Raw genomic sequence first — 12,450 nt, 5'->3', positions numbered from 1 at the left:
TTATGTATATACTCTTGGAAAAGAGCAGTGACATAGAAAACTAATAGAAATATTATCAGAAAGATAATATTACTTTTATGTATTACTGGAATATGTTTATTCTTGCACTCGTAAATAGACTGGCAAATCTAGACATTACTGCAAACCAATTAACGAAGCTCCCATGTAGATATGACTCAGAAAAACAGAACATTGGGCAGAACCTCATCCCTTTCCTTACCGTATACCTCAACTCCACCTCCTTTCTCCCTGGAAATAAGGCAACTGTCCTCTTAGGTGGTTATAAGTTTTCTTGCTTTAGACATTCTCACTTCCTTCACCGCCCCTCAAAACTAGATATCTTAAGTCAGGGATCCCCAACCCTCGGGCCATGGAACCGGTTCAATGGCTTGTTAGGAACCAGGCCACACAGCAGGAGATGAGCACTAGGCAAGCAAGTGAAGCTTCATCTGTATTTGCAGCCACTCCTCAGCACTAATATCACCGCCTCAGCTCCGTCTCACATCATCAAGCATTAGATTCTCACAGGAGCACTGGTCCTTAGTGCCAAAAAGGTTGGAGACCACTGCCTTCAATAGTTAAGAGGTTTCAGGCTACAAGAAGGTGAATAAATATGCTTCCATAAAGTATTTTATTTCCCTCTGTTTAATTACATTAATAAGAATCTGAAAGCAATTTTGGAATTGTCTATGGAAAATTTAGACTATTCTACTTGTCCTCGCATGCTTGGTAGGCATCCGCTGAATGTCGTGTGGAACACGTGTTCACAACTCATAGTAACCTTGAGAGATGGATAGTTTTATATCAATTTTATAGGTGAGGGACTTGTCTAAGGACATCCTGATAGGAAGTAACAGATCTTAGATCTAAACCAGCCTGTTGAACCCTCAAGTCTATATTTTTCTTAAACTCTCTACTAGATTGTACCTGGACACAGCCAGGCCTGGCTTTGTAGGATTCCTATAAGAATAAATTTCACTTACTTGGTTTTGTTACATAACACCAGTCCCCTAACAAGCATGGTTTAAATTTCAATTACTACAGTATGATAACTGTAATTGCATAAAATATACACTTGGCTGCTACCTCTGCAGATCACAAATCATTATGTAAATAACAGGTGTGCATCATGATCAGCGAACAGTTGGGTAAATTCTCTTAAGTCTGTCGGTGACCACTGCATTATTTAGTTTATGCATGTGGTTATGTTGCTTGTCTCCCAAAATAAACCATATGAAATTTTACAAAAATGGATGATTGAAAGAGGGAATTGACCAACAAAGATGAAAGTTCAGCAAGTAAATGAAAAGTAGTAATTCTGGGAGTGAAATTGGGATTGAGTGTAAATGGAGTTTTAGAAGAAATTGCTGACCAGGGAAATGTTGACACTGCTGCTGTTCAAGAGACTGTAGTTCTGGAGCTTGTTGAAGGGGAGCTTATCAACATAAAAGTGGAAAGTGTGGTAAAAAGGATAGAGGTGTCCTAGGGGGAAGTGATGCTGGCAAAAAACTTCTCATTAGAGGAGGCTTGGAGATATTTCATGACATTAAAAATGCAAAGGAGAAAATGTTGGAAGGTGATTCAGATTTATAAAGTATGACAATTTGCCAATGCATAGAAAAATGCTCGCTCTATATGGTGAAAAGAAGAGGCAAGCATTGTTCAAATTATAACACTCTAGGCAAGTTTTTACAAATAAAGACTTTAATTCTCAATGTTTGTAATATACTAAATTATAGAACACTAATATTAGTATTGTTTTCATTTCCAAATACACTTATAACTGTCAGAGTCTTTAATGTTTTGGCAAACAATTTTAAACGAGCATTAAGACTGCTTTGCATGGTTTCAGCTTGCATGGTCACTTTTACAGTCCCACACTACTGTGCAAAGTGAGGAACACACAATGCACATGTATATGAACAGTGAATAATCAGTCTGGCTTAAGAGGAAGACCATTAGACTGGGTTCTTGGGCTGAGTCTTCTCAACAGTGAAATAAAGGGTCCTAGCCATGACTCGCTTCTGTCCTGGCCAGTCTGACTTCTGCTAATTGACAACCTATAAGTTATTATTGGTTAGGCTTTCCTTTTGTCCTCTAAGTGAAAGGGCCACCTGACTCAATCTACAATGCAGTCATGAATATCGAATCTATAAAAAATCTACTGAAATGTGAAAATGCAATGAAAAGCAATTAGGCATTTCTTGAAAATATGAACTGTAAACATTTAGTTTCCTATTGGGGACATTGGCTGATTTGGAGTCACAAAGTTGGTTTTTGTTCATACTGACTGCACCTGAGGAAGGCACCATTTCTGTGGCTAAGCTCCTGTGAGCATAGCTTTTCCCAGTGCTGAATATGCCCTTGGGCAATTGTGCCCCTTAAATGTGCCTTTATGTATATAAAATCTGAGATGTCAAAAACCTCATTTGCTCTATTTTAAAACACTTAAAACATTTATGAGAGTTCTTCCTAAGGATTAATAAATGCACTTATCTATTCGTTTTAAAGCATTTTACTTTAAAAAAGTTGTTAGCTTTCACTTATTTATCTATTAATTCAACAATACGCATGAACACCTACAGAAAAGACATTTCTAGCAATCACAAATACTTATTGAGAACTTATTTGAGTTCGTGCTTAATGGTATAGAAGATAAAGAGAATTAAATTGTTCTGTCCTTGTGTTTAGAGAGCTTACCACCATGCCAGGGATTTTAAATTATTTTAAAAACTTTACTGAGGTAACAGTTAATAAATTATATAAATCTCAGCTGTCCAGTGTTATAATTTGATATCTGTATACTCTATTGTGTACTCACCACCCAAAGTCTAGTTTCTTTCCATTACCATATATTTGACCCATTTTACCCAATTCATTCTCCCAAGCCCCTTTCACCTCTGGTAACCACCGTTCTGTTGTCTGTGTCTGTTTTTTTTCATTTGTTGCTTTGTTTTATATTCCACATGAGTAAAATCATACGGTTTTTGTCCTTTTCTATCTTATTTCACTTAGCATAATACCCTTAAAATCCATTCCTTGTTGTTGCAAATGGCAATATTTCATCTTTTTTATGACTGAGTAGTATTCCATTGTACATGTATGCCACATCTTCTTATTCATGTCAATGGACACTTAGGTTGTTATTGTAAATAACGGTGCAGTAGAGGGGTGCATATATATTTTTGATTTAGTGTTTTGAATTTCTATAGGTAAATTACCCAGAAGTGGGATTGCTGGGGTCATATGGTAGTTCTATTTTTAATTTTTTGAGGAACCTCCATACTTTTTTCCACAGTGGCTGCACTAATTTACAGTCCCACCAACAGTGCACAGCATTCCCTTTTCTCCACATCCTGCCAACACTTGTTTTAAGGCTGAATAAATTCCACTGCATGTATATACCATGTTTTGTTTATCCATTTATCTGTCAATGAACTCTTGGGTTGCTTCCACCTTTTGACTAGTGCAGATAATGCTGCTATGAACATTGGTGTACAAATATCTCTTTGATACCTTGCATTCAATTCTTTTGAGTATATATCTAGAAATGAATTGTTGGATCATATGGTAATTCTTTTTAACTTTTTGAAGAATTGCCATACCTTTTCCACAGTGGCTGCACCATTTTAAATTCCTATCAGTAACACATAAGAGTTCCAATTTCTCCATACCCTTGCCTCAATTTAAATTTAAAAACTGATGCTCAATTTAGTTATTGGAAAACTTTTAATTGTGTGTGGAACAACATGAATATGTGAATCTACTTTTTCAATTGTAAATTTTATGAGATCTAAATATACAGTCAGTAATCCCAATAAAAATTTAGTGTACGTATTGAGATTGCTGTAAGTGGAAAATATACATCATCGAAATTTAATACAGAGAAAAATAATACGATGTCTCATTGATAATTTTATATGTTGATTACATATGAAATATTTTGGATATCTTGACTCAAATAAAAATATTAAAATTAATTTTACTTTTTTACTTTTGTAAATATAGCTACTAGAAAAACTTTAACTTACATATGTGGCTAGCATTATATTTCTATTGGATAGCAGGTACTACTCTTCCACTATATAATGAAAGACAACAGATTCCAGAGGACAAACTCCTCCTGAAGTCTCAATTGTTACAAGTCAAATAAACCCTCTCCATCCTCTCTTCTGCTATAAGTATTTACATCCATCATTTTTACTATGGGAGGACTCGCTGAATGAAAACTATGAATCGTTACTGCAAAAGCTGGGCTGTTATATCTAGTACCCCGGTGACTATCTGGTGCCCAGACTTGGGTATCCTATTTCCTATGTTTTGTTAGTGTATCATAGCCCGATCCCTTCTATTATAGTCAATTAACTCCTGCACTTGGGGTGAAGGCTGGGGCCTTCAGGACAATGCCACACTAAGGAACACTCAGGAGATGTGTTAATATGTTTGCAGAGTTTCCTTCCTTCTCCTTTGGTTTGACAATGCTACCTTGAATCAACTTCTGTGCCTTTGTGGTTCTTACCTACTTACAGCTTATTTAATTATACTCTGAAAGCAGTCAGGAATCCTGGAATTATTTTCACCTCTGTGACAACAAAATAGTAGGGCAGGACCTAGACCAGGTGTGGTCAATTTCAGTGACTGAAGGCCACATGTCCAGAGGGGTTGAGGGTGTGTGTGTGGGGATCCAGAAAATAACCCTGGAATGCTGGGAAGAGCCAGAAGTTGGAATTGAGGCAAAAGAGCTGTTGTGACTATATTTATCACTTATGCCAGGGTACTCAAGATGAAATAACCATAATCATCACACGAGGTAAGGGCAAAAATTAGCCTTGTCTCTGGAGGATAATTTGTGCATAAGTTTAAAATAAAATTATTTCAGAATAACTTAAAATCTACAGAAAAGTTGTAAAAATAGTACAGGGAGGTCTTGTATATGCTTCACCATTTCTCCTACATTTAATATCTGATACAACTATGGCAAGTTTGTCAAACTAAGAAATTCACATTGGTATAATACTCAAGCTACAGACTTTAATCTGATTTTTACCATCAATGTCCTACTGTTTAAAATCCAACCCACAGTCCCAATTGCATTTAGCATATAAGCTTTGTATATACCAAGGTCATGCCCTATTTCACCATTCACGTTGTTTTTCTCATTCATGTATAGGCTTTAAGGTTTTATTTTTGTTACCATCATATGTAGTTCAAATAAATAAATTTATAATGGTAATGCCTACCCAAAGACATAGTTATGATCAATGAAGACTTATTAGCTGCTATAGTGAGGAAGATCTCTCACCATGGGGAACCACAGGTTATCTCATGGAGGGGGTGTTAAAGAGGGCTTGTGTTAGATGATTTTTGGGGAGGGTCCAAGGCAACAAGGGTTTGTTCTGGTGCTGTCAGAAAGTTGGGGCAACTCAGTGATTAGCTTAATTTTTATCTATAAAGCCGGAGAAATGGAGCAGAGCTAGAGTTGTCATTGGAGAAGGGGGAGGGATGTTTGGTTATCTTTTTGTTATATCTGTTCAGGCATGATTAGTCTTGTTTTTTCCTCCTTCCATCCCATTAGAGAGAGACCTCATCTAATGTCAATATTCCATGACATTGCTTATGTTCATCAGGGCATTCAAACCAGTCACCAACCCATGGCTCTCAGAGCTTTTCTTTTTAGTGCTGCACCTGATCATTAAGATGGAAAGCAAAAGGAGATTGCTTATCAGCTTTTGCTACATCAATTCTTGGTCCTGCTAATTCCAACTGTATACATGTGCTTAACAAAAATTCCTCACCAAGGGCTGGCAACTTCAGTTTGTCTATAGAGCAAAAACACAGGTGGCCTGGATGTAGCAGGAACTCATAATATTGAATTGGCCCGTTTCTCCAGCAGTGACGGTCTTAGTAGTGACACTCTCTGCCCTAGCACTTTGTCCCTGAAATCAGATCTCAGGCCAAAGCCCTGCCCTCCAGAGGCACCGGGAGCTAGGTGGGGCGACTTGACGGTGCGGAGTAGCGACCCAAGAGCAGTGTGCTCACTTCTCAAGCCGTCGGAACCGCAATTATTCGTCCCCAGTTCTCTTTCTTCTTTGGAAGGAAACGATTCTCATTTTCTTCTCTCACGCTGGTCTTCAACCCAGGCGTCCCTGTGCTCACAGTTTGGGGGAGGGCTCTGCCAGCCAGCAACTTCAAGGACTCAGGAATACTCTGCAGAGAATTCTATCCCGAGTTCTGCTCACCTGCGTCCCGCCGCTTCCCTCCAAAGGACTTGAACCTGCCCGTCCGGGTGACGGATCCCCGGCTCCGCTCGGGGAGCCTCGCAACGTCGCCCTCGCGGTCCTGGACGCCAGTCGAGGAGGCCTTGTCCCGCCGCGGTCTTTGCGTCCTTCTGTTTCGTCTGGAAGAGAGACTGCGTCGCGTTCTCTCGGAAAGGGTGGGGTTCCGTGGGGAAACCAACCTGCTGTCACGCCGACAACCGGAAGCAGGTGGGGGCGCGGGCTCCCGAGTGCTGGAGCGCAGGGCCCAACCTGGGCCAGGCACGCCCAGAGCAGCGGCGCTTCCGGAAGTCCCTCGTCCGTTCTACGGACGGGAGTTGTGGACACGGTGAAGGTAAATAAGCGTCAACAGCCTTGGCTACAACTGCCAAGTCCCCTGCATTCCACTCTGTAGGTGCTCAGAAGGACGACTGAGGTGCGAAATGTAAAGAAGAGGTGGAGCGTGGAGACCGGGAGTCCGAGGTGAGGGGAGGGACCTGGGGGTGGGGACAGCAGGAATGAGATTTGACACGCGTCCTTGCAGAAGGAGCCAAGTGAGGAGTCGCCAGCCCACATGAGTGTGCGGAGACAAGGAGAGCCAGAAGCCACTGACTTTCAGCAACCCCTTCCTTAGGGCAGAAATGTCAGGGGAGTCCTGGATGGGTGGGCATTCCAGGGTCTGAAGGTATGAGGCGTCTATGCCCGCTTGCAGGAATACCTTCAAGGGTTTTGAAACTTGGTGGAAAAGAGGCTCTTTTTTACTTTAGTTTGCTTTATTACTCAAAAACTGTTTTCTTCTCACCTTTTTCTTGCTCCCTGAGGAAATATTTTCGAACCTTTGAACTTCTCTTCAGCAGTTTTATTTCTTCCTCTTGTATCTGCATTTCTTTGTGCTCTTCATCAGCTTCACTAAATTTGAATACTTCGGTCTGAATTTTTTCCTCATTGTGACTGCGGAGCAGAGGAAATCATTGCTGAGATATTAATAGGTAATGTGTCAAATCTACACAGTATATCATTTTGGGAAGAATTAACATCTTTATTATGTTGGGTCTTTCAATCTGTGAACACAGTATGTTCATTTACTTAGATTGGATCCCTTTTATAATCTTTTTGTAGTTTTTAGCATATGAGCCTTGCATGTTTTGTTAGATACCTAAGTAATTTTAATTTTTTTTTTTAGCTATCATAGTGGTATTATATTTTAATTTAGATTTCCACATATTTTATTGCTATTGTGTAGAAATGTAATTGAATTTTGTATGTTGATCTAGTAGTTTGATTATGCTTTATCAATTATAGGAATTTTGGGGATACATTTCTTGGTATTTTCTATGTAGCACATCATGCCATCTGCAAAAGGGGTAGTTGTACTTCTTCTCCAATTTGTATGCTTTTAATTTCCTTTTCTTGCCATATTTTGCTTACTAGGACCTAAAATATAATGTTGAATTAGAGTGGTGAAGTGCACATCCTTGACTTGTTCCTTACCTTGGGGAGACGCATGTCATTTTTTACCATTAAGTGAGGTTTGTAGATGTTCTTTATTAAGTTGAGGTGGTTCTCCATTTCTAACTTGCTTAGAGTTTTCTGAAGGTGGTGCTGCATTTCGTCAAATGCTTTTTCTGTGTCAATTCATATAATTATGTAATATTTCCTTAATTCATATAATTATGTAAATTTCCTCTTTAGCCTGTTGATATGCTGTATTATTACATAGATTTTTCAAATGTTGAACCACCCTGGCATATTCCAGACTCTACTTGGTCATGGTGTATAAATATTTTTTTTGTATTACTGAGTTCTGTTTGCTAGTATTTTGGGAAGGATTTTACATCTGTGTTTATGAAGGATATTGGTCTAGTTTTCTTTTTTTGCACTGCCTTTGGGTTTGGTATCGTATAACTTACTTCATTTCATAAGTTGGGGAAGTGTTTTCTCCTCTTTCATTTTCTGGAAGAGATTATATAAACTTGGTTTTAATCCTTCTGAAATATTTGACATAATTTTCCAATGAAACCATTTGGATCTGGAGATTTTGGGAGGAGTTTTTAAATTACAAGTTCAACTTCTTTAGTAATTATAGCACTATTCCAATGATCTGTTTTATGTTGGGTGAGCTGTGGTAGTAGGCTTTTGTAGAATTGGTACATTTTAACTCAGTTTTCAAACTTATGTGAGTAGAGTTCTTTATAGGTTTTTTCACCAATGAACTTTGAAGTCATTTTGCCGAAATTGGAATCTTTTCAGTCCTTATTTCTTTGGATACTTTCCAGCCCCACACACTTTCTCCTTCTCTTCTGAGAGACTCTCATGACATGAAAGATCTTTTGTTACAGTCCCACAGGTCCTGAGGCTCTGTTCATTTTTTGCTGCTGTGTTATCTCTGTCATTCACCCTGGGTAATTTCTATTATTCTGTATGCAATTTCGCAGTCTCCGCCCCTCCCCCCCTTTTTGGCTCCATTCTGATTTTGAGGCCATCTAGTAAGTTTTTTATTTTGATAATTATATTTTTCAGTTCTCAACTTTCTGCTTAGTTCTTTTTAAAAATTTTTTAAAATTTTAATTAGTTTCAGGTATACAGTACGTTGGTTAGACATCTGTATAGTTAGTAAAATGATCCCCCCAATTGCTCCCTCCCTCCCCTGGCCCTCCACCTAGCCAATGTATTAATGCTAATTGCATTCCCTATGCCATGCTCCCCATCCCTGTGACTATCCATCAGCTACTAATTTGTACTTCTTTAACCGTTCACCCCATTCTCCCAGCCCCTCACATCCCCCTCCCCTCTGTCCGTCACCAAATTGTCCATGATATTTGTGAGTCTGTTTTTGATTAGTTTCTTCTTTTTACTCTTTAAATTCCGCATATAAGTAAAATCATATAGTGTTTATCTTTGACTTAAATACCTTCTAGGTCCATCAAAGCAATATCTTTTCCCATCCCCTTCCTTTTCATATGTAGGCGTCTTGTTTTCTTATCCTTTCAGCCACTCTGTTGTTTGGTTGGAACACTTAATTCTTTTCTATTTAAGGTACTTATTGATAGGACTGTAGTTGTTACCATTTTTTATTCCTGTTTTTGATACATGTTTTTTCTTCTTAAAGAAGTCCCTCCAACATTTCCTGTAATTCTGGCTTGGTGGTGATAAATTCCTTTAGTTTATTTTTGTCTGGGAAGCTGTTTTTCTGTCCTTCAACTCTAAAAGAAAGCTTTGCTGGATAAATTATTTTTGGTTGTATATCCTGGGTCTTCATCCTGTCGAATATTTCTTGCCAAGCCCTTCTGTCCTGCGTAGTTTCTTTTGAGAAATCAGCTTCCAGTTGTGTAGATGTTCCCTTATATGTAATTATTTGTTTTTCTCTTGCTGCTTTTAATATTCTTTCTTTGTATTTAACCTTTGGTATTTTAATTATGATATGTCCTGGTGTGGGCCTCTTTGGATCCCTGATTTTTGGAATTCTCTGAGCTTCCTGGGGTTTTATGTCCATTTTCTTCACCAGGTTAGGGAAGTTTTCCATCATTATTTCTTCAAATAGCTGCCCAACATCTAGATTTTCTTCAGTTTACACCGATTAGACGAATATTTGGAGACTTAATCCTCCTTAAATTATTTTTATAGTCTCGGCATTTTTTTTGGTGCCATTCTGATTGAGTGTTCTGATTGGCTTTCCTGTCCTGTAGATAGGGCAAGTGATCCTCCTCTTTATTCACTTTGTTTATTCCTTTGTTTATTCCATTTACTATACTTCTCATCTCAGATAATGTGTTCTTCATTTCAGACTGGTTCTCTTTTATAATTTCCATTTCCATTTTTATGTTTTATATCTCTTTGTTGAAGTTCTCACTGAATTTATGTACATGTCCCAAAAGTTCATTGAGCATCTTTATGACTGGTGTTTTGAACTCTGCATCTGTTAGATTGCTTGACTCCATTGTATCTGGATCTCTGTTCTGTTCTCTCATATGGTTTCTGCTTCTTTGTCTTCCCATTTTGGCTGCCTCTCCATGTCTGTTTCTATGTACTAAGCAAAGCTCCTAAGTCTCCCGGTCTTAGTGAGTGTGGATTTGTGAAGTAGGTGTCCAGTGGCCCAGTCCTGAGAGAGGTTCAGCTGCGGGCCAAATTTAACCTAAGCCTCTACCCCTCCAGGGCGACCTGTTGAGATTTAGCAAGCAATCCACAGTTGCTGTGCTTATAGTTGCCTCAAAAGGCCACACCAGAAACTGAGGCCAGCTGCCTCCACCATTGTGAGTCTCAGCAAGAAGCACCTGACTCGCTGAGGATATACCTGGATGTGGCTTGGGTGGGGCTCTAGTTGAGGTAGGTGGGGTTTCAGAGAATCCTCTGGGCAGAGCGACCTTTGTTATTCAGGCTGATGACGTCACAGCTGTGGTGGTGCTGTGCACGGTGCACTGGTAGAGGGTAGGGCTCAACAGGGAACAATGGATACTGCCGGCACTTCTGTACCGAGTGTCTCATTTGGGTCCTCACTCCAACAACGTCTCCCTGTAAGTTCCTGGTGCCCCCTGTGCACAGCCGAATTGGCACTGGTGTTCCGAGTGAGCAGGTCCGTCACCGCGGAAGTCTGCTCATGGACGTGGCCCCTTTAAGAGGTCTCTGCTGCTGCTGCTGTTGCTGCAGCCACAGCCTCACTCAGCCACTTGGACCGGGCAGCCCTGTGTCCTCGCCTCGTCCTACCTTCTACCATTGTAGGGTGCTTTCTTGGATTTCTCCATAGTTGTATGGCTTGTTCATCTATATCCCAGGCAATTTTTTCTTGCTGCTGCTCCTTGGTTCTGTCACATCTTTGACTTGGTCACCAGAGGGATGAACAGAGCCTCTACTATCTACGCCATTACTCCCACCCACCCCCTCCTGTCCCCCTAACCTGCTTGATTCTTTAAATCTTCTTTCTTTGCCAAGTTGTACTTTTTCAGTTATTTGAAACATGCGTGGTTGTTCACTGATGCATTTTTGTCGTAGCTGCTTTAGGATCCTTGTCAGATATTCTAGCATCATGGTGTTGATGTTGTAGGAGTGGAATCTTTCTAGGTTTTTTGGCTGGCCTAATCATTAAATAGACATAAGACTGATAATAAGAGAAAAACAAATTTAATTTTGTATATAAGGGAGCCCCATAAAAATATCAGACCCAAAGGCAGTCAGGCAGTTGAAGCTTATATGCCATCCTGAGCTAAGGAATGGGGAAGGGGCCTAGTGCTTCAAAAGGGGAGAAGGGCAGTTCACAAGAAGATAAGAGTTGATGTTCAGTAATCAGTTGTTTGCCTTGCCGTGCAGGTTAAGTCTTTCAGATAAAAAAGTTATCTCTGGTAATAGTTCTCTTTTTGGGCCAGGCCCCCTGTCTAAATTCTTTTAGGTAAGTTTTCCTGATTCTGCTGGGTCTTGATTTCCTTCAGCTCAAAATAATCCACGTGCCAAAGTAGCACATTTTTGGGGTGGCATTCTGTTCCCTTTCAATGTCTTTTAAATGTTCTTTTCTCATTTAAATGGGTATTTTCCTGGTTCTTGATATGATGATGATTTTTTCTTATCGAATCCTGAACATTTTGAGCATTTTTATTAGACTCTGGCTTGTATTTAAATCTCCTGTTTTTTTAGCGGGTCTTCTCTGACACCACACTGGCAAAGGGAGATGTCATCTCATTACTGCCAGGTAGGGCAGAAGTTCAGATTCTATACTCAGCTTCTGTTAACAGTCTGGGGATGAGGAATGGGAGGGCTGCCTCATTCTAGTGGACAGGGGTGGGGCTCCACTGGACCTTAAATGGCAGCACCTTACCTGAGATGTGTTATGTTGAAGGCTGGAGAGGGTGGAAGTCTAGGATTCCTATTAGTCCTTTGTTGATATTGGTGGGAGTGGCGTCACACCTTTTTTTTTTTTTTCCTGTGGAGTTAGGCTGCAGTAGAATGGTTATTGCCTAAAAGTTTTCTATCTTGCAAAGGTGCCTCTTTGTCCATTGGCTAGAAAGAGCAGGCTTTTCTTAGGCTTTTTAAAATCTGTACCTATTGACATTTTCAGTTTGCTGGCTTCTCCAACACCCAGTCTGGAATATATGTGGCAAAAAGAAAACCCAGGGAAGCCAATGTCATGACATTCCTTGGGTCCTAATATCCCTTCTTTAAACCTAAATTTGTTATAAGGATAAAGCAGGTGGTTGCTTATAACCACAGG

Source organism: Pteropus vampyrus, unplaced genomic scaffold (assembly GCF_000151845.1).
Source record: "Pteropus vampyrus isolate Shadow unplaced genomic scaffold, Pvam_2.0 Scaffold681, whole genome shotgun sequence".
NCBI lineage: Eukaryota > Metazoa > Chordata > Mammalia > Chiroptera > Pteropodidae > Pteropus > Pteropus vampyrus.
Note: the sequence above shows the minus strand (reverse complement) of the source record.